Source organism: Carcharodon carcharias, chromosome 5 (genome assembly GCF_017639515.1).
Source record: "Carcharodon carcharias isolate sCarCar2 chromosome 5, sCarCar2.pri, whole genome shotgun sequence".
Classification (NCBI taxonomy): Eukaryota; Metazoa; Chordata; class Chondrichthyes; order Lamniformes; family Lamnidae; genus Carcharodon; species Carcharodon carcharias.
Window position 1 is genome coordinate 67,087,524 of NC_054471.1, and position 26,706 is coordinate 67,114,229.

At 47.1% G+C, this 26,706-nt stretch overlaps 1 protein-coding gene across 1 annotated transcript in view; it reads right to left on the reverse strand.

Moving 5' to 3' along the window:
* The window catches only part of LOC121277981 (gamma-aminobutyric acid receptor subunit rho-1-like), a 69,351-nt gene that overhangs the window by 25,225 nt on the left and 17,420 nt on the right, over positions 1-26,706 (reverse strand). The window lies entirely within an intron of this gene.

The window sequence follows — 26,706 nt, forward strand, 5'->3', positions numbered from 1 at the left end:
CGCATCGTGAAACCAGTTTGCGATCGTCCACTCTGCCCGTCAATGGCGGGCCACATTTCCTGCTGCCACACGTTGGGAACCTGATTTCAACACATTAGCATCTCATTATAAGCCCTGCTCGCTGGAATCATCCCTCACGTCAAATTTACCATGCACATCAGCGTGACTTCAGACAGCATGCTTAATGGCTGCCTTTAGAAGGCATGCACCCAGTAAGACATTAAGGAAGAGACGCCGCACATTCACGGGGGTCACAGGCAAGTCGCTTTTTCCTGGCTGGTTTTCAGCATGGAGTTGGGTCAAGGGCTTCAATGCGGGTCAGGCTGGGGGTGGGTGGGGTGTTGGGGGCAAGGCAGCACAGAATGCAGGAAGTACACAAGCACATGCTGGGGGGGTTGGGGGAAAAGGCAGCACAGGCTGAAGGACACAAGCATATGCTGAGGGAAGGGGGGGCGGTGGGTGGAGGGATGTGAGACAAGCGGCCACATACTTGGGGAAAGCTTGTTAAAAGTGAACAATCTCCTGCAACTGAGACCGTCCAGCAGCAGCTCCATTGATCTGCTTGGAGTTCGGCCTCTGAAGCATTTCTGCCGACTCAAGCAACATAAAAGCATGAATGTGCCACCAAATGCTCCAGAACTTTTCACCCCTTGGGTGCACACTGCAAATTAATGTGTGTTTTAGTGGGCTGCCAAGCAATTGGACAACTGGACAGTGTAGGTTAGGACAATGCCTGTGCCTGAGCTGAGGGCACAGCATGCAGTCCAGTGGACTGAAGAGTCATATGGACTCGAAACATTAACTCTGTCTTTCTCTCTATTGATGCTGTCAGACCTGCTGAGTTTTTCCAGCAATTTTTGTTTTTGATCAGGACCATGGAGCCTGGTGATACAGCGGTATGCCTCGTGGCTTGCAGAGAGCAGAGAAGAAGAAGAGAGTGGCTGTGGCACCTGGCTCGGCAAAGAGAGGAGCACCTCCCTCGAGATGAAGGGACGGGAGGGCTGCTGCACATGCAACTGGTGATCCACAGAAAGCCGTCCCTCATATGCGCTTCACTAGACCCAGGGTCTATAGACAGCGTTTGTCATTCCTGCAGATGACTGAGAACTAGTGTCACCGAATATTGCGCACGTATAGGGAATATATTCCACCTGCTGCAGGATTTGGCGCCGCAGGGACATGGAGGACATCCACTGCCAGGGGCCATGAAAGTGACCGCGGTGCTCAATTTTTATGCCAGTGGCTCCTTTCAGGGCTCCACAGGGAACCTGTGCAGGATCTCGCAAGCCTCCACAAACAAGTGTATCCAGGAGTCACAGACGCCATCTTCGCGAGGCACATGATTTTGTGCATTTCGACCAGGATCAGGAAATCCAGGAAGCAAGAGCGCTGGGATTTGTGCAGACCTCTAGTTTTCCTCAGGTGCAGTGTACCATCGACTGCACTTATATGGCACTTAGGTATCCGTGGCAACAAGCAGTCAACTATGTCAACTTGCCGAATGTACAACTGGTGTGCAACCACCACAAATGCATCCTCCAGGTCTGCACACAATTCCCAGGTAGCATCCACAACTCCTACATCCTTAGCAGGTCTCAGATTCCTGACATCTTTCAGGGTCCACAGAGGCTGCAGGGTTGGCTTCTCAGGGACAAGGGCTACCTACAGAGGACATGGCTGATGACAGCTGTGCGGCGGCCTCAGACTGCAGCAGAGCGTCGGTATAATGAGGCTCATGCCGCGACCCGGACTTTGGTGGAGCAAACGAGAGGCATTTTGAAAATAAGTTTCTGGTGCACTGTGGTCCAATACCCAGTGGGTGGCATGCAGCATTGTCGCTTGCTGCTTGCTCCACAACCTGGTGCTGCATTGGAGGAGGAGATGGAGGAGCTGCACGGCTCCTCCGACAAGGAGGATGTCGAAGGGGATGACAGTGATGAGATCCTCGAAGGCTAGAATGCCGGCTATGAGGCCATCACACTGAACCACACAAGGCAGGCTGTTCGGGAGGCCCTCATAACCTTAAAATTCGTGGAGGATGATGGCGAGATGCAGTGAGGACAGTCCTGACAACCTCATCTGGCATCTCTGAATGTTTGACTCGTGTGGCTGATGGCAGCGCACATACCCTCAGTGATCAGACTCATGTCATGGAGACACAGCGGAGGCCCTAATAGTCGCTAGATTCCAGGAGGATGATGATAGCTTGCAGCGAGGACACCCCATAGACGTTCACATAGATTGTGTGAATATCTGACTCCTGTCTGGCTGAGGGCAGCTCGATTGTGCTCTGTGATCGGGAACATATCATGGAAATGCAGCCATGAAACTTTAAATGCACTTGATCCTTTGTCAGGCTTGAGCACCTGACCCCTTCAGGAGCACAGCGTCACCGGACACAGATGCTGAAGAGATGGGGACCCACCCCACCTCAAAGCTGCTGAGAGCACATGGAAAGAATGACAAAACTGTGTGATGCCTGCTGACGACATTCTGGCAGCAATGACCAGCACCACCGAGGTGCAGGCATCAGTGATGTGTCCAGTGAGTGTGAAGCCGGACCATCACTTTGGTCCAAAGGTTACACACTGCAGAGGGAAGAGGCCCTGGACTGAGACACCTGCCTTTATCTTGTGCAGGAACCAAGGTTTCACATCTGAGTGACACGAACACTGCTCATCATAACAAGGAGTCATAGACAAGGAGACATCCTTGGGAATTTATTGACAATAGTGAATATTATGTACACCCGTGCCCAGGCTGTGCAACTATATCTTCTTAACCTTCCTAACCCTGGCGCTACGTCAAGGTGCTCCCCTGACATGCACAGTATGCGATTATACGAATTAGGAGCAGGAATAGACCAATCAGCCCCTTGAGCCTGCTCTGCCATTCAATAAGATCATGGCTGAGATGAATGTAACCTCAACCCCACATTCCTGCCTGTTCCCGATAACCTTTCACCCCCTTGTTAATCAAGAATTTATCTAGATCTTCCTTTAAAATATTCAAAGATTCTAATTCCACCGCTTTTTGAGGAAGAGAGTTCCAAAGGCTCACAACCCTCTAAGAGAAAAAAAATTTCTCCTCATCTTTGTCTTAAATGAGCGCCCCTTATTTTTAAACAGTGACCCATAGCTTTTTTTAAAAATTCATTCACGGATTGTGGGCTTCGCTGGCTGGGCCAGCGTTTATTGCTCATCCCTAGTTGCCCTTGTGAAGGTGGTCGTCGTTCTAGATTCTCCCACAAGTGGAAACATCCTCTCCACATCCACATTCACCCTGTCAAGACCCTTCAAGATCTTAAAGGTTTCAATTAAGTTGCCTCTTAATCTTCTAAATTCCAGCGGATACAAGCCTAACCTGTCCAGACTTTCCTCATAAGACAACTCACCCATTCCTGGTATTAGTCTAGTAAACCTTCTCTGAACTGCTTCTAACACATTACATCTTTCTTTAAATAAGGAGACCAGTACTGTACACAATACTCCAGCAGTGGTCTCACCAATGCCCTGTAAAACTGAAGCATAACCTCCCTACTTTTGTAATTAATTCCCCTCACAATAAAGGATAACAGTCTGTTAGCTTTCCTACTTACCTGCTGTACCTGCACACTAACCTTTTGTGATTCATGCACTAGGACACCCAAATCCCTCTGAATCTCAGAGCTCTGTAATCTCTCACCATTGATAAAATAAACTTTTTTTTATTCTTCCTGCCAAAATGAACGATTTCACATTTGCCCACATTTTACTTCACTTGCCAGATCTTTGTCCACACATTTAACCTACCTATGTCCCTTTGTGGCATCCTTACGTCCTCTCCACAATTTACTTTCCTACCTATCTTTGTGGCATCAGCAAATTTAGCCACCATTCCTGTAGAGGTGGAGGCAGCCTGCTGACTGCTACTGCCCTGTCTGTGATGACCTTGCCGGGCGTCCTCCGGAGGTCTGAGACCTGGAAGGCCCCAGCCTACTTTGGGTGTCCTGTTGTGGGCCAGTTGCACCCTTTTTGGCCTGTTGAGCTGGAGCTGTGGAGTCATAGGAAAAGGGGATTTGGATTGTCTGGACATTCACCGAGTCACCTGGGTAGATGGCCCCGGGTTGTTGAGCTGCTGATCCTCTCCCTTATGGGTGGCCGAGGGCCCCTGACTGACTCCTTGAGTTGTGGATGTGGGTTATGGATCCCCCTTGGCTGCTACCCAGATGTGCTGAAGGGGAAGATGGAATGAGATCAAGCTGCCCCTCACCTCTCTCACATTGACACTGCTGGAGGCTAACTATGGCATCAGCGATGGAGTTCAGCCCGCGCAGAAGTGCAAGAGAGACGTCCTGGACCAAGATCTTCATGGCAGCTGCCATCCTACCAGTGCTGGCCTCGGTGTATTGGCATGTCAGCGCTATCACCTCAGACTGACAGTGGACGGACTCCTCCATCGTGCCTTCCAACCTGAAGAGTGCAGTGGAATTCTCTTCCTGATGTCCCTGTGCATGCCTTTGCAGCACCAGCAACAGAGGTATGATCGACTCCAGGGGCTCCTCATCTGATTTCTGGTCTCCAACAGTCCCCTGAGTGCCTGAAATCTGGTAAGTCCCTGTCGTCACCTGCTGTGGACCTGACAGTGCGATGTGCTCACCAAGGCTACTCTAGAAGTAGGTCCCACTGAGGTGTGTCTCTCTGTGCTGGGTGAGCGCTGTGATGGTTTTTCAATTATGGTGTCATCTGATTCCTCTCCCAAAGTGTCTTCAGGGCTTGAGTTGTGGACGTGGGTCATGGATCCCCCTTGGCTGCTACCCAGATGTGCTTGTGAAAGAAGGAGAGACAATTAGTGCATGACAGGGGGCTGTGGAGCAGGCGAACTCACTCACAGCATACTTGTCTGATGGATGTTGCACTGCTGGATCCGCACTTGGTTGAGTACTGCCGACCTCACCGTCAGCACAGGAATGGTCCAGATCATCGCCGGCCAGCTGGATGGCTCTGTTTTCAAAGTTCATGAGGACCTGATGTCGGGCATTCCTCCACCAGTCTGCGACCTCTCCCTGTTATTTTGTGCCACCTTGTCCTGCATGGACACAGATGGAAAGAGTGTAAGCAGGAATCCTGCCAGACCAGATGAGAAGGATGCCTGACATGTAAGGATGGTGAATGGTGCCATGGACGGGATGAGGACATGATCCGCAGGTCACATGAACTGTGTGTGTGAGAGAGTGAATGGTGGTGTCCTTTGGACTGGCAGCAAGTGAGATCCCTGTGGATGCGTGATTGGTTTCTGAGTATGTGAGTTGAGAGTGATGGGAATAGTGACTTAGGTAAAGGCAAAATACTGCGGATGCTGGAAACCTGAAGCAAAAGCAAAAAATGCTGGAAAAACTCAGGTCTGACAGCATCTGTGGAGAGAAAGACAGAGTTAACATTTCAAGTCCGTATGGCTCTGAAGAAGAGTCATACAGACTCAAAATGTTAACTCTGTCTTTCTCTCCACAGATACTGTCAGACCTGCTGAGTTTTCCAGCATTTTTTGTTTTTGTTTCAGGATAGTGACTTACCCTGGTGGAATGGAAGAGATTATTCATCTTCTTCCGGCACTGGATGGCTGTCCTCTTCTGCAGGACGTTGGCACTGACCACCGTTGCCACTACCTCCCAAGCTGGATTGGTGACCTTGCTTGCTGGCCTTCGCCCAGGGAGGGGGTAGAGGACTTCACGATGGGCCTCCAATGTGTCCAGTGGGTGCCCGAGGGAGGTGTTGCTAAATTTGAGGGTAGCATATTTCTTCCCTTTGGCAGCCATGATTTTCCAGCAGCTTCCGATCCCTTAGGGAGAACTAGCTCTGTGCAGTGGCGCCCTTTAAAGATGGCACACGGATTATTAAAGTCCTGAGGCGGGGCGGGTGAATCAAAGGCCGTCCTGCCTGCGATCTGGCATGAACGCGTAATTAATGAGGCGGGATGACCCGGGAATGGGATGATACGGCGTGGAGTCCCGTCATTGCAGCCAATGGATTAAACAACTTTTTTCACGCCTGCTACCGCACTTGTGCAAATCTAGGACGATTCCGCCCTTGGTGTCTGTGTACTGAGGGCCTATGCACAGCTTGATACAGTCTTACACAAAGGGTAACATCAGGATGAGGCCAATGTTGGATACATTTTTTCCCACTATGTCTAGGGATTTGTACATCATGGCCCCCTGGATATAATCCATTTTCGATCTCCAGGCAAACCGGAAGATGGCATGGGTAATCACCACAGCACAGGGATATGAATCAGACCTGCACCACATGCTGAGCACACCACGCACCTGATGACCAAGTTCTTATCTGCAATGGAGAGAGACTGTTGCTCCCACATGCACTTTTTGTTTTACCCATGGCTACTCACTCCTTCCAGGTTTTGGCGCACACCCTGGTCCCTCCGAACCATATCTCTCTCCACTGATGCTGCCTGACCGCCTGAGTGTTTCCAGCATTTTCTGGTTTTATTGCAGATTTCCAGCATCTACAGTATTCTGCTTTTTCCATATCCTAAGGACCTTCAGGTAGCCTGACCTGATGGTGAAGGGGACAAAGGATTGGTTGGCTCATTTCCTAAAAAACAAGACCTCGCTCTTGCCATTTACATTGGATCCTGAGGCCAGCTCGATTTGGTTGTGCACTGATAACAGAGCTGAGCAGAAGATGTCCATTTACAGGGAAGCATTGATCTGAGTGCCTCCACTACCTGGGATTGTCAGCCCTCTTATGCCTGCATCTTTCCTAATGGACTCGGCAAAAGGTTTGATGCAACAAGTGAACAAGACAGGGGCGAGAGGTCAGCCCTGCCTGACTCCAGATAAGATTGAAAAGCTTTCCAATTTGCACCTATTGATTAAAACTGCGCTACTGATGAGTAGAGCAGTTGGATCCAGTTGCAGATTCGCCCCCCCCCCCACCAAACCCCATTAATGGAGAGCGCATCCATCATGTAGATGTGTGATATTCTGTCAAAGGGATTCTCCTGGTCCAAGCTGATGAGGCAAGTGCAGGCCCAATTGGAGGGCTTACAGCCATGGACAGCCAGCAGCCTCACTAGGAGTGGTAAGCACTTCTAAGGCAATTGGTGGACTACAAGGCCATCTCAAAGTGAGGTGCCCTCAGAATCAGGATGTGGGATATGAAGTTGCGCTCAGGATTGAATGTGGCACTGAGATTGATGAGTGTGCTATGAATGGACAGCAGCATTTCTGTGGAAGTTACGATCAGAAAGTGGGAGCAGCCTCAAGCAAATCCCTAGCCCTTGTGTTTGATGTGGTTGTTGATTCAGTGAAGGTTTGCACCTGTGAGCAGACAATTGGTTAATCAGATGATATCTTAATACTATAATAAATGTGGTGCTAAGTGTAACAATTCTTGATCCATCTGATCCAAGGCATTTGGAATAAGGGGAAAATCTGTTTATGACCAATGAGCCTCTTCTAATCTCTGAAATACCCACATTAACCAAGTTCCCTTCGTGTCCATTTGTCTGCACATTTTGGTTGCCACTCCAGGCCCAACCAATTACTTCAAAGTCTTTTTTTTCTCTCTTAGTCCTTTGTAGGTCCTTCTCTCCTGTCTTCTACCTTTCCTGTTACCCAGTCATGTCACCTTTGCTTTCTCTACGCAGCTACTTTGTCATCACTCAACCCTCTGCCTTTCTACCCTCTTGCCATTGCCCTATGAACCCTCCTTGATTAAGCCCTCTTTGCCTCTTTTGGCCTTCTCCGGGGATCATTGAGGCACTCATTGTTGGCTGCATATGAGCGGCAACTCCATCATCTTCTTTTCCTGACCTTTGTGCCCAGTTGGCCTCATGAACCTCCTCCTGATCCCACTTATCTTGTCAATTCCCTCCTGGCCACAAAGAGGAGGGAGATGGAGAAGCGAGAGGATTTTGCAGGGAATTATAAAAGCTTGGAGCCTGGACATTCACCAGTGTTGGGCGAAAGGATGGAGGATGCATAAAAGATCAGAGTCAGAGCAATGGGTGGGTTGGGTTTTAATTTAGGGTTGGAGGTGATTACAGAAATAGGAAGAGAGAAGGCCCCAAAGTGATTTAAACATGACGATTTAAAATTTGAGACATGGCGAATCTGGGAACTAATGCAGGTTAGCACGTATAGTGGTAATGGGTGAGCACAGCTTGGCGTGGGACAGGATACAGCTAACAGAGTTTTGGAGCTGAAGTTTAGGGAGAGTAGGGAGGGTGGAGGATGGAAGGTCAGCCAGTCACATCTAGAGGTAACAAAATCATGGAAGAGGGAGGTAACAAAATCATGGAAGAAGGTTTCAGCAACAGGCTGTAGAGGTGTAGGTGGACAATGCTTTGGAGGTGGAAATCACCGATCTTTCTGATGGAGAAGGTATGGAATCAAACAGGACACCGAGGTTGCAAACATTGTGACGGTGGTCAGGGAGGAGGATAGAATGGAGGGCAAGGGTATGGGATTTGCATTGAGAGGCTACCATTCAAAATATTTCTTCTCTGAGAGTCCTATCACTGCTTGGCAGGTGATAGCCAGCTTTTTGGATGACACGTCACCTCTCTTGCATTTCAGCTGCCCTTCTATGCTGGAGCCTTCACTGCAGCATGAGAGCAGCTTACGCAGCTCTGCCTTCCACGACCCTCTGGGGTAGAGAATTCCAAAGATCCACAAACCCTCTAGTGAAGGAATTTCCCCTTAACTCAGGCCTAAATGACCGGCCGCTAATCTTACAATTGTGTCCCCTTGTTCTAGACACCCCCAGCCATCTGCCTATCAGGTCCCTTCAGAATCTTTTATGTTTCACTGGGATCACCGCTCATTCATTTAAATTCCAGAGCCTACAGGCCCAATTAACTCAGCCTCTCATCATCGGACAACCCTCTCATCCCAGGAACCAATCTAGTGAACATTCACTGTATTGCCTTCGAGGCAAATATATCATTCCTTAAATATGGAGACCAAAACGGTGCACAGTGCTCCAGTTCTGATAGCTGCTCCTAAAGTCTTTCAGTACAGTGTAGGACTGTCGGGGGAAACCAAGCCATGCCTCCTTTTTACAGCATTAGCTACAGTAAATCATAACATTTAAATGTCCCAGCCACTTTGACAAGCGAAGAGAGGAGGTAAGTGGTTAAGAGGGTAGGGTGTGTCAGAGGTATGGTGGGGCCAGGTGGTCAGGGGGTTGGAGGATTGCCAGGGGGTAGGGGTGGCTGGGAGGTGGGGTTTAGTCAGGGGGTGGGGAGGGAGTTGTGTGATTGGCGGAGTTGGGGGTAGTCAGGCAGTCAGAGGGGTCGGAAGTTGAGGAGGTAGCCGGGGAGATGGGGGACTAGTCGGGGGTTGAGGGGATCATCTGGTCATCAGGGGAGCAGTTGTTGTTCGGGGTTATGGAGGTGAGGGTGTAGTCAGGATGTCAGGGGCATAGTCGGGGGCTGAGAGTAGTTGTGTGAGTTGGGTTAGTCAGGGATGGGGTTAGTCATGGAGTGGAGGGTAGTCAGGTTTTGAGGGAGTAGTTGGGGTCAGAGAAGTAGTTAGGGCATTGGGAGTGTAGTTACGGGTGGGGAGGTAGTTGAGGCGTCGAGGGGGGTCGTTGGGTGATAGTCGGCAAGTTGGGAGGCTAATCAAGGGTTGGGGGCTTGTTGGGGACAGGGGGAGAGGGTGGAGGTTGGGTCAGGGAGTCCAGTAGGTGGTCAGGAGGGTCATTAGTGTAGTGTAATAGGTTAATAGACTAGATATGTTAATGAGTGATGTAGATTATGATGTATCTGTGACATCCACAGTCATGTGCTAGACACTGTACAGCAGGCTGGCAGCACTCAGAGATGTGCCTACTCAGTAACTTGTATATATTGTGCATAATGTAAATAAACTAGTTTTGAGTAACCACCTGAGTCCGGCTACATCCCTCTTCATGAAATACATGTCCTAGTATGTCAAAAGAACAAAGAACAAAGAAAAGTACAGCACAGGAACAGGCCGTTCGGCCCTCCAAGCCTGTGCCGATCATATTGCCCATCAACTAAAACATTTTCACTTTCGGGGTCCGTATCCCTCTATTTCCATCCTTTTCATGTATTTGTCAAGCTGCCTGTTAAGCACCACTATCATACCTGCTTCCACCACCTCCTCAGACAGCAAATTCCAGACACTCACTACCCTCTGCATAAAAATCTTGCCCCGCACATCTCCTCTCTAGTCTTCTCCCCTTACTTTAAATCTATGTCCCCTAGTAATTGACTCTTCCACCCTGGGAAAAAGCTTCTGACTATCTACTCTGTCCATGCCACTCATAATTTTGTAAACTTCTATCAAGTTGCCCCTCAATCTCCGTCGCTGTAGTGAGAACAATCCGAGTTTCTCCAACCTCTCCTCATAGCTAATAACCTCCAGACCAGGCAGCAGCCTAGTAAACTCCTCTGCACCCTCTCCAATGCCTCCACATCCTTCTGGTAATGTGGCGACCAGAATTGCATGCAATATTCCAAGTGTGGCCTAACCAAGGTTCTATACAGCTGCAGCATGACTTCCCAGCTTTTATACTCAATACCCCTGCCAATGAAGGCAATCATGCCATATGTCTTCCTGACTACCTTATCCACCTGCGTTGCCACTTTCAGTGACCTGTGGACCTGTACACCCAGATCCCTCTGCCCGTCAATGCAATTAAGGGTTCTGCCATTTACTGTATAATTCCTGCCTGTATTAGACCTTCCAAAATGCATTACCTCTCATTTGTCCGGATTAAACTCCATCTGCCATTTCTCCGCCCAAGTCTCCAACCGATCTATATCCCATTGTATCCTTTGACAATCCTCTTCTCTATCTGCAACTCCTCCAATTTTAGTGTCGTCTGCAAATTTACTAATTAGCCCAGTTACATTTTCCTCCAAATCATTTATGTATGCTACAAACAGCAAAGGTCCCAGCACTGATCCCTGCAGAACTCCACTAGTCACAGCTCTCCATTCAGAAAAGCACCCTTCCACTGCTACCCTCTGTCTTCTATGACCAAGCCAATTCTGTATCCATCTTGCCAGCTCACCTCTGATCCCGTGCAACTTTACCTTTTGTACCAGTCTGCCATGAGGGACCTTGTCAAAGGCCTTACTGAAATCCATGTATATGACATCCACTGCTCTTCCATCGTCGATCATCTTTGTCACTTCCTCGAAAAACTCAAGGTTAGTGAGACACGACCTCCCCTTCACAAAACCATGCTGCCTCTCACTAATACGCCCATTTGCTTCCAAATGGTTGCAAATCCTGTCACGAAGAATCTTCTCTAATAACTTCCCTACCACTGACATAAGGCTCACCGGCCTGTAATTTCCTGGATTATCCCTGCTACCCTTCTTAAACAATGGAACAACATTGGCCATTCTCCAGTCCTTTGGGACCTCACCCATAGCCAGTGAGAATACAAAGATTTCTGGCAAGGCCCCAGCAATCTCTTCCCTTACCTCCCTCAGTACTCTGGGGTAGATCCCACCTGGCCCTGGGGACTTATCCACCTTAATATTCTCCAAGATGCCTAACACCTCTTTTTTGATCTCAACATGATCCATGCTATCTACACACTCTTCCCTAGACAAATCGGCCGCTAAGTCCTTCTCTTTGGTGAATATTGATGAGAAGTATTCATTTAGTATTTCTCCCATTTCTTCTGGTTCCACACACAGATTCCCACCTCTGTCCCTGAGTGGGCCTACCCTATCCCTGGTTACCCTCTTACCTTTTACAAATGTATAAAAGGCCTTGGGATTTTCCTTAATCCTGGTTGCCAGTGACTTTTCATGACCCCTTTAAGCCCTCCTGACTCCTTGCTTAAGATTCTTCTTACTTTCTTTATATTCTCCACGGGCTTCATCTGTTCCCAGCCTTCTAGCCTTTACGAATGCTTCCCTTTTCTTTTTGACGAATCTCATAATATCCTCCATTATCCAAGGTTCTTGAAACTTGTCATGCTTATCCTTCATCCTATTAGGAACATGTCAGTCCTGAATTCTTATCAACTGATGTTTGAAAGCCCCCCACATGTCAGTTGTTGATTTGCCCTCAAACATCCGCCTCCAGTCTAGATTCCTCAGTTCCTGCCTAATATTGTTATAATTAGCCTTCCCCCAATTAAGCACCTTAACCCAAGGGACTCCTGTTATCCTTATCCACCAGTACCTTGAAACCTACTGAATTGTGGTCACTTTTCCCAAAATGCTCCCCTACAGAAACTTCAACAACCTGGCTGGGTTCATTTCCTAATACCAGGTCCAGTATTGCGCCTTCCCTAGTTGGACTATCTACATATTGTCTCAGGAAGCCCTCCTGGATGCACCTTACAAATTCTGCACCATCCAAACCCCTAGCACTAAGTGATTCCCAGTCAATATGGGGAAAGTTAAAATCACCCACCACAACAACCCTATTGCTTTTACAATAAGCCAAATTCACATAATTGGGCTGGCCTGACTAGTGTGATAAGATTGTGGGGAGGTGGCAGCACAGTAGTATTATCTTTCCAAAATCTGCCTACATAATTGTTCCTCAATCTCCCGCCGGCAATTGGGAGGCCTATAGTAAACTCCCAACATTGTGACTGCACCCTTCCTATTCCGGAGCTCTACCCATATTGCCTCACTGCAACAGCCCACCAAGGTGTCCTCCTGTCATACAGCTGTGATATTCCCCTTAACCAGCAGTGCAACTCCCCCACCTCTTCTACTTCCCTCTCTATCCTGGCTGAAACATCTAAATCCTGGAACGTTTATCTGCCAATCCTGTCCAACCTTCAACCAAGTCTCTGTAATAGCAATAACATCATAGTTCCAAGTACTAATCCAGCTCTAAGCTCATCTGCCTTGCCTGTTATACTTCTTGCATTGAAACAAATGCATTTCAGACCCCCAGTCCCACTGTGTTCAGTAATTTCTCCCTGCCTGCTCTTCCTCTTAGTCCTACTGGCCACATTCACTAGTCCCCAGTCATTTATTTCACCTGCTGACCTATTGCTCTGGTTCCCACCCATCAGGAGCAAGTGACAGATGATCATGTTCTCACTCGATCATTTTTTTTTCATTCATTTATGGTGGGGTCACTGGCCAGCATTTATTGACCATCTCCAGTTGCCCTTGCTCAGGGGACATTTTTAAGAGTCAACCACAGTGCTGTTGGTCTGGAGTCACATGTAGGTTAGACCAGGTAAAGATTTCCTTCCCTAAGGCAGGGCACCAGTGAACCAGATGGGTGTTTACAACAATCAACTATGGCTGCAAGGTCATCATTAGACTTTTAATTCCAGGCTTTTATTGAATTCAAGTTTCACCATCTGCCATGGTGGGATTTGAACCCAGGTCCCCAGAGCATTACCCTGCGTCTCTGGAATACTAATCCAGTGATAATACTACTGTGCTGCCACTTCCCCACAATCTTGTCACACTGGTCAGGCCAGCCCAATTACATGAATTTGGCTTATCGTTAACCAACACAACTCATTGTTTAGGCCTGAAAGCAGTAGCCCCACCCAGGCAGAAGCCCGCCAAACTGGCCGAAAGGCCAAAAACTGTACTGCAGCCACCTTGACTTGTTTACACTGTGGCGCAAGGAAACAAACACAGATAACAAGGTGGCCCAGAAGTGGGTGCAGAGTGCTTCCAATGTGAGAGGACAGGGCACTTCCAGTGGTTCTGTTCATTTAAAACCTCTAATAAGCGAAGAAAACAACAGAATAACTGCAGCTCACAGCTCACCCAGAATATAGACCATAAACAGACAAATGCCACCACAGACTTCCTGAGAGAAGTACAAGACCATTGCCAAGGTTTCCGGTCGGTCACTTTAGAAGTCAAAGGGCTAAAAACCCACATTAAGCTCGATATACTAGGGTGTTCATACTGGCTGATTATTCAGCAATCCCCCACACAGTTCATGTCCAGTCAACAAATATTAAACTCCGAGTTCCAGGGGGAGCTAATCTGCATGTCACAGCTACTCTATGCCACAAGGGATGACAGATCGCAGAGACCCTTTATATTCTATATAATCAACGTATCTCTTACCTCAGCAGAAATAAATGGATACAACTGGATATGCTGCAAAAAGTAGATGATGTCTTTCCACTGGACAACAGGACTGAATTCCTCCAGGAGTTTCCATGACTCTTCCAAGGGCTGGGTAAGCTAAAAAATGAATATCACATTTCACTGCTCCCAGACGCCATGCTGGTGTGCCTGTTCACCCCCAGGAAGGTACCACATCCTCTACTACCAAAGGTTAAAGAGGAAGTTGACCACATGCTGCACAGAGGTGTCATTTCGCCAGTCACACAACCAACCCGGTGGTGTTCCAGGCTGGAGACAGTTCCCAAACCAAATGGTCAACTCAGGTTACACATGGACCTCACACTGTTAAACAAAATAGTCCAGAGGGAACTCCACCCATTGGCATCTGTAAATGACAGCCTGGCAAAGTTCACCAAATGGCATTCTCTTCATCAAACTCCACACCAATAGTGGGTTTTAGCAAATACCTCTCGACCAGGAATCCAGGCTGTTGACAACCTTTATCAAGCCATTTAACCAATTTTGTTTTAAGTGCTTTCCTCTCGGCATCTTATCAGCCCCAGAAATATTCCAACGCACCATGTCCACAATCTTAGAAGGCAAACAAGGCGTCACTTCTGACATGGATGACATCCTCACTCACAGCTCCACAAGAGAAGAGCATGACCGCAGGGTCTGAGAAGCTCTTAAGGCCCTCCAGGAAGCAGGTCTCATGCTGAATGACAAGTGTGAATCCACCAAGACCACCATCAAATTTCTGACCCACATTATCCAAAGACAGGGTATCATGGCGGACCCTCACAAAACAAAAGGCCATGACCGACTTTCCCCAACTGGAGTGTATCACAGATGTTTAGCAGTTCCTAGGGATGGTAAACCAGGTGTGCACATTTATCCCAAATGTAGCCACCATCAAGGAACCTCTACATGATCTCCTATGGAAAGGCCAGCAATGGTTCTGGGGCATTGAACAACACAATGCCTTTCAATGTATTAAATACAGGCAAGTCTCTTCAGATGTGCTGGCACATTACAATCCCACATTGCCTACTGTAGTGTGCTGACGCTTCCTCCACTGGCCTTGGCACTGTTCTGATCCAACTCCAGAAGAATGGCGACAGGAAACCAATACATTTGCATCCAGTGTATTAACAGAAAAAAAAAAACGACGTGATGCCACCATCGGAAAGGCTGTCACGTGTACCGTTAATAGGATCTCAGGTTACCTGATGGGCATGCCCTTCTTCGCCCTTTTGAATTCCACGGAGATAGTTAAAATGCTCCTATGCATTCAAGGATTTTGCATTCGCTTGATGCGTTATTAATACACAGCCATCTACAGAATGACAGAATTGTCACAGTGCAGAAAGAGGCCATTCAGTAAATCATATCTGCACCGGTTCTCTGAACGAGCATTATTACTTAGTGTCATTCTTCTGCCTTTTTCCCATAACCCTGCACATTGTTTCTATTTATATAATCAATTAATGCCCTCTTGAATGCCTTGATTGAACCTGCCTCTACCACACTTCCAGGCAGTGCATTCCAGACCCAAATCATTCACTATGTGAAAATGTTTTTTCCTCACCTCGCATTTGCTTCTTTTGCAAATCACTTTAAATCTGTGCCCTCTCATTCTTGATCCTTTTACAAGTGGTAACAGCTTCTCCCTATCTGCTCTGTCCAGCCCCCTCATGATTCTGAACACCTCCATCAAATCTCCTGTTAGCCTTCACCTCTCCAAGGAGAACAGTCCCAACCTCTCCATTCTATCTTCATAGCTGAAGTTTCTCATCTCTGGAATCATTTTTATAAGATCTTCTGCACTCTCTCCAAAGTGTCACATCCTCCCTAAAGATTGGCACCCAGAACTGTGCACAATACTCCAGCTGAGGTCTAACTAGTGCCCAATACAAGTTCAGCATAACCTCCTTACTCTTGTACTCTATGTCCCTATTAATAAAGCCCAGGATACTGTATGTTTTATTAACTGCTCTCTCCACCTGTCCTGTGACCTTTAATGACTTATGCATATATACACCCACGTACCCCTGCTCCTGCGCACCCTTTAGAGTTGTACCCCTTATTTTATATTATCTCTCCATGTTCTTCCTACCAAAATGAGGCATCTCACACTTCTCTGCATTGAACTTCACCTGCCACTTATCTGTCCACTCCACCAAATTGCCTATGTCCCTTTGAAGTTCCACACTGTCCTCCTCACAGTTTACAATGCTTCCAGGTTTTGTATCATCTGCAAACTTTGAAATTGTCCCCTGTACACCAAGATCTAGATAATTAAAATATATCAGGAAAAGCAACGGTCCCAATAGCTAACCCTGGGGAACTCCACTACAAGCCTTCCTCCAACCCAAAAAATATCCATTAACCATTACTTGCTGCTTCCTATCACTCAGCCAATTTTGTTTCCATGTTGCTACTGTCCCTCTTATTCCACAAGTTATAACATTTCTCACAAGTCTATTGTGTGGCATTGTATCGAATTCTTTTTGAAAGTCCATGTACACCAAATCAACAGCATCACCCTCATCAACCCTCTCTGTTACCTCTTCAAAAACTCCAGCAAGTTAATTAAACACAATTTTCCCTTAAGAAATCCATGCTGATTCTTCCTAATCAACCCACATTTTTTCATGTGACTATTAATTCTATCCTGAATAATTGTTTCTACAATCTTCACCACCACAGAAATTAAACTGGCTGGTCTGCAATTGCTGAGCTTATCTTTACAATCTTTTTTGAACAAGGGCGTAATGTTTGTAATCCTCCAGTTCTCTGGCCCCTCCCCTGAGTCTGAAGGATTATGGCCAGTGCCACTGCAATTTCCACTCTCACTTCCTTCAATATCCTTGGATGCATCACATTTAGTCCACAAAGCCTTATCAACTTTAAGCAGGGACAGTTTATCCAATACCTCCTCCTTATCAATTTTGAACCTTTCTAGTGACAGAGTTTCCTCCTCTGTCACCATCGCCTGGGTAGCACCTGCTTCCTTGTTAAAGACAGATGCAAAGTATTCATTTAGCACTTCAGCCATGTCCCCTGCCTCCATATGTGAACCCCCTTTTTGGTCCCTTATCAGCCCTACTCTTTTTACCACCCCTTTATATTTTTGTGCCTAAAGAAGACTTTGGGATTCCCCTTTATGCTGGCTGCCAGTCTTTTCTCATAATCCCTCTTCACTTCTCTTATTTGCTTCTTCACCTCTCTTCTGAACCTTCTGTATTCAGCTTGGTTCTCAATTGTATTTTCTACCTGACACCGGTCATAAGCGCACTTTTTCTTCTTTATCTTAATTTCCATCTCCTTTTTCATCCAGGGAGCTTTGGATTTGTTTGCCCTACCTTTCCCTTTCGAGGGAGTTCACCTTGACTGTGCCCAAACCATTTCTTCTTTGAAAGTAGCTCATTGTTCAGTTCAGATTTTCCCATCAACTTTGGTTCTAGTCTATCTGGCTCAGCTCCATTCTTGTCCCAATGAGGTCACTTCTCACCAATTAATTATTATTACTCTGGATTGCCTATTGCCCTTTCCTACCATCATCATAAATCTTATGATACAATGATCACTGTCTCCTAAATGTTCCCCCAGAGACTTGATCCACTTGGCCCACCTCATTTCCAAGAACCAGGTCCAGCAGTGCCTCCTTTCTTGTTGGATTGGACATATACTGCTGTAGAAAATTCTCCTGAACACACTCTAGGAACTCTTGCCCTTTCTGCCCTTTACATCACCACTTTCCCAGTCTATATTTGGGCAATTAAAGTCCCCATTTGTAACTACTCCATAATGTTTGCACCTCTCTGTAATTTCCCTGCAGATTTGTTCCTCTACTTCCTTGCCACTAGTTGGTGGTCTATAGATTACACTGAGCAATGTAATTGCGCCCTTTTTGTTCCTTAGCTCTAGCCAAATAGCTTCTGTCCTTGAACCTTCTGGGGCATCCTTTTTATCCCAGCACTGCAATGCTCTCATTAACCAATACTGCCATCCCTCCTCCTTTTCCTCCTGCCCTATCTTTCCTGAACACCTTATACCTAGGAATATTTAACATCCAGTCCTGTCCTTCCTTATGCCAGGTCTCATAATTCCACATGGAAATCAGCACCTTTAACTCAACAATCTTATTTACTATACTCCATGCTTTCATATACATGCACAGTAACCCTGATTTAGACTACATTACTTCATTACCTTATTCCAACTCTGCCTATTAACTTACTATTCTCTATTCTAATGCTATCTGTATCCCCCAGTATTTTGTGCACCCTGGTATTCCTCTCTAATGCTCTCTCCTGGCTCTCATGCCCCTGACGGGTTAGTTTAAAGCCCCTCAACAGCATTAGCAAAGCGCCCCACAAGGAACTCAGTCCCGGCTCTGTTCAGGTGCAACCTGTCTGGCTTGTACAGGTGCCATTTCCCACAGAGCCAGTCCAAGTGTCCCTCCTGCACCACCTTTCCAGCCATGCATTCATATGCCTTATCCTACTATTTGTGTACTCACAGGCACGTGGCACTGGGTGTAATCTGGAGAGTACTACTTTTGAAGTCCTGCTTGCTAATTTTCTACCTAGCTCCCTAATTTCTAATTGCAGGGCTACATCCGCCTTCTTACCTAAGCCATTGGTACCAATGTGGACCATGACCTCTGGCTGATCACCCCCCCCCCCCCCCCCCCCCAGAAGAATTTCCTGCAGCCACTCAGTGACATCCTTGACTCTGGCACCAGGGAGGGAACATTCCATCCTGGTGCCACACCTATGGTACAGAAATGCCTGTCTGCTCCCCTAACTAACATATCCCCTATCACTATTGCTCTTCCTTTCTTCTTCCTCTACTCCTGTGCAGCCAAACCGCTTGTAGTGCCACAAACTTGGCTCTTGACTATACTCCTCTAAGGAACCAACACCCTCACCAATATCCAAAACGGAAAACCGAGTAGTGAGCAGGACCCCAGGGGATTCCTGCACTACCTGCCTGGTTTTCTTGGACGGCCTGGCGGTCACTTTCTGCCTTCAGGCTCCTAACTACAGTGTGACCATCTCCCTGAAGGTGTTATCCACATAGCTCTCAACCTGACGGATGCGCCAGTGATTCCAGTTGTTTCTCAAGCTCCAAAACCCAGAGCTCAAGTTTCTACAGCTGACAGCACTCCTTGCACATGTGGTCATGTAGGTCACCAGTACTGTCCATGACTTCCCACATATTACAGGACATGCATTTCACACGACTGAGCTGCCCTGCCATGTCTTAACTTTACTTCCATTACATTAACTTTATTTTATTTTCGTTTACTTATATTACTCTACTGGCTCTGACTTCCCTTATTCCTAATGTTTCTTACTCAGATTCAAGTAGCTACTTCTTTAAAAATGATATGCTTTTCTTACTTACACTGCCTAGCAGCAGTTTCTTACCAACCAATGAATTTACGGGTTTCCTGTGTTGTCACTGTTCAATTTTTCTTTTCAATCTGAGCTCCGAAGGTGAGATTTACACCCAGGTCTATTTCTGCTCAGCTGCTCCTGTTTGTCCCAACTTAGATTAATTCCTATGTATACCACATCTCTTTCCCCCATGCGCTGAATTCCCACACAAGCCTAATGCGCTACTCACTCAGTCTCCGTCCTTCTCTGGTGTAGTCGCCTGTCTTCTCGCACGCCCCTTACTATGTTCCAGGAAAGTTGCAAACCACGTTGATGCTGTGTCCTGAGCTATGGTAGACCTAGCTATTGCTTTGGATTTCACAGTTGTCTCAGAAGCAAAAGTATTCTCTTCGATTATAATGAACCTATTGCCCATCTCCACTATGAAGCTCTAAGGTGTCTGACAAGCACAAAAAGAGGACATGGAATGTGCTCAAGTATGAGAGTTCTGCCTGCAAGAGCGATTTAAATATAGCCCTGTAGACCAGTTCATCTGCAAGTACTATGAGCAACGCAGACAACTTGACCATAGTGGATGACCACTTAGGTTTTGATCACCATTTGGTCATTCGTAATACCATGTGAGAGCAGATCCTCCATAAGCTCCATGGAGGCCATCTAGGCATTGCAAAGTGTAGAACATATGCACTGTAATCTGTGTGGTGACCGGGCATTACACAGGTTATTCAAGATTTTGGCCTATCCAGTCAGACCTGTTACATTAACGACCAAACACCAACAGAAACCCTGGTGCCATTCAATTTTCTACATCGACCTTGGCAGAAATTGGGGCGCATCCTCTGTGATCATCAAGGCAAGACATACCCCATTGCTGTAAATTATTACTCTAGATAGCTGGAAGTAGTCTGACCCCACGCCACTGCAATGGAGTCGGTGATCAGGGCGCTGCAGACCATCTTCTACACCCATGACTCCCATAATGAAATTATCTCAGATAACGGCCCACAATTTGCTCATGACCACTTCAGGAAATTCACTGCCGACAATGGGATCACCCATATCATCAGCTCCTCTCTTCATCCTCAAGCTAACAGAGCGAGCGGTCAGGACCAGGAAGATTCTGATGTCTAAGTATCCAGTCTGGCATTCAGCCCTGTTGTATTATTGAGCCATGCCTCTGGCGAATGGATTCTTTCCAGTTAAATTGCTCATGGGCCAACGTCTAAAGATGTATGTTCCTCTACTGCCCAGGAACCTCCAACTTAATGTTAATCCTGCGGACCATAAAAGGGTGAGATATAGGGAGACGAGCCTCTGTGAGAAACAACTACAATGGCATAATTCCAGACCTAGGGCCAAAACCCTACAAGCCTTAACTCCAAGCCAGAGAGTTTGGATCCATGATCATCAGGCAGAGAGTGTCATCCTTATCCAAATGGAGCACCCATCGCTCATACTTGTCCAGACACCATCTGATACTTTCCGACTCAACAACAGCACCCTCATTTCACTGGTACCCACCAGACTACAAGTCTTTGATTACCACACAATGTGGGATGAAGACCCTAAGAATAATTCAAGCAGCTTGAGAGATGCTGACTACCCCAGATCTCACTCCCAGGCCATCGGCCCCATGTGGTAGTCCCCAACAACAAGGTCCAGGGGAATGGTGAAAGCTCCACAGAGATTTAACCTCTGACCAGAGAACTCTGGGGGGAGGAGGTGGCAGAATCAGTGTAACATAAATAGTTCAAAATAAATGTGATGTAAATAGTTTGGACATAGTTAACACTGCAATTAAAAAAATAGATAGTACACTTGGGGAGTGGTGTTGTGTAATGGGTTAATGGGCAGAATTTTCTGCCTGCCAGGCAGGCTGGTGAGGAGCAGGTGCAGGTGGGGGCAGAGTCGATCGCCACCCACGATTGACTGCGCGCCGCCATTTTACGTGGGTGGGCTAATTAAGGCCCGTCTAGCGTGACGTGCGCCTGGTGCACTACCTGCAGGCGGGGGGAGGATGGAGAGTCGGGGCCTGCGCTTTATCATGCATGCGCGCGAAAGAGTGCAGAAACCTCCCTGAGGTATGGAGCTGCCTCAGGGAGATTAAATTCAAATTGAAGGCTTCAAATAAAGAAAGATAAAAATGATTTAGACACGCCCCCTCATGTGACAGTGTCACATGAGCTGGGACATGTTTATGAACTGTGGAAAATTTTTTAAGTTGTTTAATAAAACCTTCAGGAAACCTCATCCCGCCCATGGATGAGGTTTCCTGAAAAACGTGAAGGCCGCTCGTGCTCTTTGCCTGCCCGACAACCTTAAGGTTGGACAGGCAGTGTTGATAATTACTGTAATTGGTTTCTTAATGGCCTTAACAGGCCTTTGACAGTTCGGTGGTTGCTCAGGTGCCTATGGTACGCGCCCACAGAATGAAAGATCTGAATGATGTGCAGTAATGTCGGGATGCACGCCCGATGTCACTGCATATCATTTTACGCGTCGGCATGCTGGGCTGGCCCCTGCACGCCAACGTGAAAATTCTCCCCCATAAATATGAGTGACAAAGACTATGGCCGGCATTTTCCACCTTCCCGTGATGTCAGGCGACATGGCGGGCATGAGTGGACAATATGGTGAGAAGGCCAAAGCTCAGTTTTATCCCATTGTGAAACCAGTTTGCAATCATCCACTCCACCCGAAAATGGTGGGCTGCCTTTCCTGCTGCCCAATGTTGGGAATCTAATTTCAATGCATTTGCATTGCATCATCTTGCCTGCCTGCTTGCCTGCCAGATCACCCCCCACCCCCCCATGCCAGATTTACCACACACTTAGGCGGGAAAGCATGCCAGCCCAGATCACGTCTTGACAAATGTGATGTGCAGAAGTCAGGACTTACCATTAAGGCCTTGCTAACATCGTGGACATCCAAAGAGCAAAAGATGCTGGAACCCAACAGCAATGGGACCCCGGAGGAACATGTACTTCACATGCTGGATGGATTCTCATGGACATGGTTCTGCTGCAAAGCAGCTCATGCAAGATCGGAGGTCTCCGTTGATGTCTGGAGTTTGCTTCGGAATATCACGATCTTGGCCATGGGATGTTACAAATGATTGTCGAGGAGGGTTGGGTGAAGAAGATCCAGCTGTGAGTGGGAGAGGAAGATGTACTGGGGATGGGTGGGAGAGGAAGGCCAATGTTTGACTGGGAAAGGAAGGTGTACCAGGAGTGGCAAGATTGGGAGGGGTGGAATGAAGCTGTCGGGGAGGTGAGGATGGGAGGGGGCAACAAAGCTGTTGGGGGGGTGAGTTTGGGGGGGGGAGGGAGTACAAGGGGAGGAGGGTGTAATGGGGAAGAAGGCGGGGAGGAAGGTGTAAGGCAAGCAAGGGAGTTATAGGTTATCAGCGGTAGGTGGAATGCAGATTTCAGGCTACTATCAGATCAGCCATGATTTTATTAAATAGTGGAGCAGGCTTGAGAGGCTGAATGGCCTACTGCTACTTGTTCTTATGTTTGCATGTTCGAGTTTGGAGAGGGAAGTGAGTTCAGAAGGAGGAAGAAGTCTAGGGGGAGGAAGAAGTTCAGCAGGGGGAAGGAGTTTGGCAGGGGTGGAAGGAGTCCGGGGGTGGGGGAAGGAAGGAGTTTGGAGGGAGGAAGGAGTCTAGTCAGAAGAAGGAGTTCGGAAGGGCATAAGGTGTCCAGGGTGGGGAAGGAGTCTGGGGGTGGGGGTAGCTGAAGGGAGTAAGGGCGGGAATGCCCAGGTGAACATAGAAGGGGGGAATCTGCAGAGTCAATGACTGCCTCCTGGGGAGCGAACAGAGGGTGGGTGTGGTAGGAAGGAATGGTGACAATGAAAGGGGGCAGAGGGAGCCAGAAGGGTGGGCGGGTGTGGGTGCAATGGTTGCGGTAGAAGGGACGGCGAGAGTGTTGGATTGGGACTTGGAGGCAGACATGGACCATGGGGATGAGAAGGAAAAGGTGAGGAGGACAATATGGATGGAGGTGGAATGTTCAGGAAGGTAGGAAACATGTACGGTCACCTGGACATCCTGGAAAAGGGCAATTATGAAGCTGAACTAGCTAAAGTGAATAGGCAAATTAGGTTAAGGGATACGTCAATAGAGTTGCAGTGGCTAATATTTATGGGGATGTTTCAGAATGCACAGGATAGATACATTCCAATGAGTAAGAAAAAGTCCAAGAAATGGTCACACCATCTGTGGTTAAATAGAAAGGTTAAAGATAGTAACAGACTTAAAGAAAAAGCATATAATTGTGCAAAGACAGGTGGTAGGTCAGAGGATTGGACAGAATATAAGGACCAGCAAAGAATGACTAAAAGGCTAATAAGGAGAGAGAAAGCTAGCCAGAAGTATAAAAACAGATATTAAGAGTTGTTTTAAATATTTTAAAAAGAAATGAGTTAACAAATTGAGTCTGCAGAATTGATAATGGAAAACAAGGAGATGGCAGATGAATTGAACAGGTATTTTGCATCAGTTTTCACTATAGAGGATACAAGTAACATCCCAGAAGCAACTATAAACTAGAAAATGGAAGTGGGGAAGGAAGTCAGGAAAATTACAGTTACCAAGGAAGTGTTATTGAGTAAATTATTGGAGCTGCGGGCTGACAAGAGCCTGGGTCCTGGTGGACTTCATCCTAGGGTTTTAAAAGAAGTGTGTAGTGAGATAGTTGATGCATTGGTTTTAATTTTCCAAAACTCCCTAGTTTAGGGGAAGGTCCCATTAGATTGGAACATAGCAAATGTAACTCCATTATTCAAAAAGGGAGAGAGACAGAAAGCAGGAAACTACATGTCAGTTAGCCTAACATCTGTCGTAGGCAAAAATGTTAGAAACTACTATTAAAGAGGTTATAGCAGGGCACTTGGATAAGCTTAAGGTCATCAGGCAGAGTCAATATGGTTTTGTGAAAAGGAAATCGTGTTTAACCAATTTTGAGGAAGTAAAATGTGATGTACTGTACTTAGATTTCCAGAAGGCTTTTGATAAAGTGCCACATCAAAGGTTATTGTGGAAAATAAAAGCTCATGGTATAGAGTGTAATATATTGGCAAGGATTGAAGATTGGCTGGCCAACAAGAAGCAGAGAGTAGGTATAAATGGGTCTTTTTCAGGTTGGTAAGATGTAATGAGTGGCATGCCACAGAGATCAATGCTGGGACCTCAACTGTTTACAATCTATATAAATGACTTGGATGAAGGGATTGAAGGGATAATTGCCAAATTTGCTGATGACACAAAGATAGGTAGGAAAGTAAGTTGTGAAGAGAACATAAAGAGGCTGCAAAAAGATATTGATAGGTTAAGTGAGTGGGCAAAGATCTGACAAATGCAGTATAATGTGGGAAAATGTGAAATTGTCCATTTTGGCAAGAAGAATAAAAGAGAAGCATATTATCTAAATGGTGAGAGATTGCAGAGTTCTGAGGTGTAAAGAAATCTGGGCATCCTAGTGCATGAATCATAAAAGGCTGGAATGCAGGTACAGCAGGTAATTAGGAAAACTAATAGAATGTTATCATTTATTGTGAGAGGAATTGAATACAAAAGTAGGGAGGTTATGCTTTAGTTGTACAGGGCTATTGCGAGACCACGTTTGGAATACTGTGTACAGTATTGATCACCTTATTTAAGAAAGGATGTAAATGCATTGGGAAAAGTACCAGATTAATACCTGGAAAGGGTGGGTTGTCTTATGAGGTAAGGTTGGATAGGCTAGACTTGTATCCGCTGGAGTTTAGAAGAGTAAGAGGCGGCTTGATTGAAATGTATAAGATCCTGAGGGGAAGGCAAAATACTGCTGATGCTGAAAACCTGAAACAAAAACAAAAAATGCTGGAACAATTCAGCAGGTCTGACAGCATCTGTGGAGAGAAAGACACAGTTAACGTTTAAACGTTAATTCTGTCTTTCTCTTCACAGATGCTGTCAGACCTGCTGAGTTGTTCCAGCACATTTTGTTTTTGTTTAAGATCCTGAGGGGTCTTGACAAGGTGGATGTAGAGAGGATGTTTCCTCTTGTGAAAAATCTAGAACTTAAGGGTCACTGTTTAAAAAAAGGGGTCGCCCATTTAAGACAGAGATGAGGCTATTTTTTTTCACTCAGAGGGTCGTGAGTCTTTGGAACTCTCTGAGTGAAAAAGGTGGTGGAAGCAGAGTTTGAATATGTTTAAGGCAGAGGCGGATAGATTCTTGGTTGGCAAGGGGGTAGGTAATAGGTTATTGGGGGAAGGTGGGATGCAAATTTCAAGTTACTATGAGATCAGCCATGGCCTTATTAAATGGCGGAGCAGGCTGGCGGGGGGGAAGGGGGGCTGAATGGCCTCCTCCTACTCTTTGTTCACACGTTCATAAAAGGCTTCTGGTTGGGGGGGAGGTGAAAAGTGATGCTGGGGGTGTCAACAGTGATGGGTGAAAGGACATGGGTGACTGGGGAAGGGGAAAGGTTGGGGGTCTGAGCAGAGACATGACGAATATCATTTTTTTCAAATCGAAAGTGGGCAGAGCCTCCTGTTGGACGGGCACAGGTGTTGCATGGGAATGTGTTCAGTGGGTGGGCAGAGATGCAGGTCAGCTCAGATAGACAACTGAAAGACAACCCCAGCAGACAGCATTCAAAATGCTGGGGACGGTGAGATGGGTGTGATGGAGGAAGGATCCGCGTGTGTGGCAGAGTGCTTGCACAAGGTTCCGAAAAGCCCTGCCATGCATTCACTTCTCCCTCCAGAATCACTCATGGTCTGGCTGCGTGCAGCTGAACTGCTAGCAGTGGGAGGGCGGGGTGTGGGGATGCAGGGAGGTGAATCGTGAAGCCTGTAAATGAAGCTGAAGGACACCTTGAGGACCCTGGCTTGCTTTGGCTGTCCTCTGGGCCAGCTGCTCCCTCTGCAGTGACAGAGGATGAGATTGAGGGGGTCACAGGCAAAGGGGAAGCAGAGGGAGAGGACAGCCTCTGAGATTCCTGAGTGGATGACCCAGGGGTGTCCAGCTGCGACTTCAGGTGCCCGAGGGACCGGGCCTGACTCCTTGAGGGGAAGGAGCACCTGGAGGGATGTTGAGATGCCCCATTTCCCTCTTGTGTTGCCATTGCAGGAACTCGCCCATGCCTACCGTGATGGGGTACGAGTCCACATGCATCTCTGCATTCTGCTGGACCAGGTCTCCATGGCATCTATCATCCTCCCCATGAGACCTCCATACATGCACGTGTGGGCG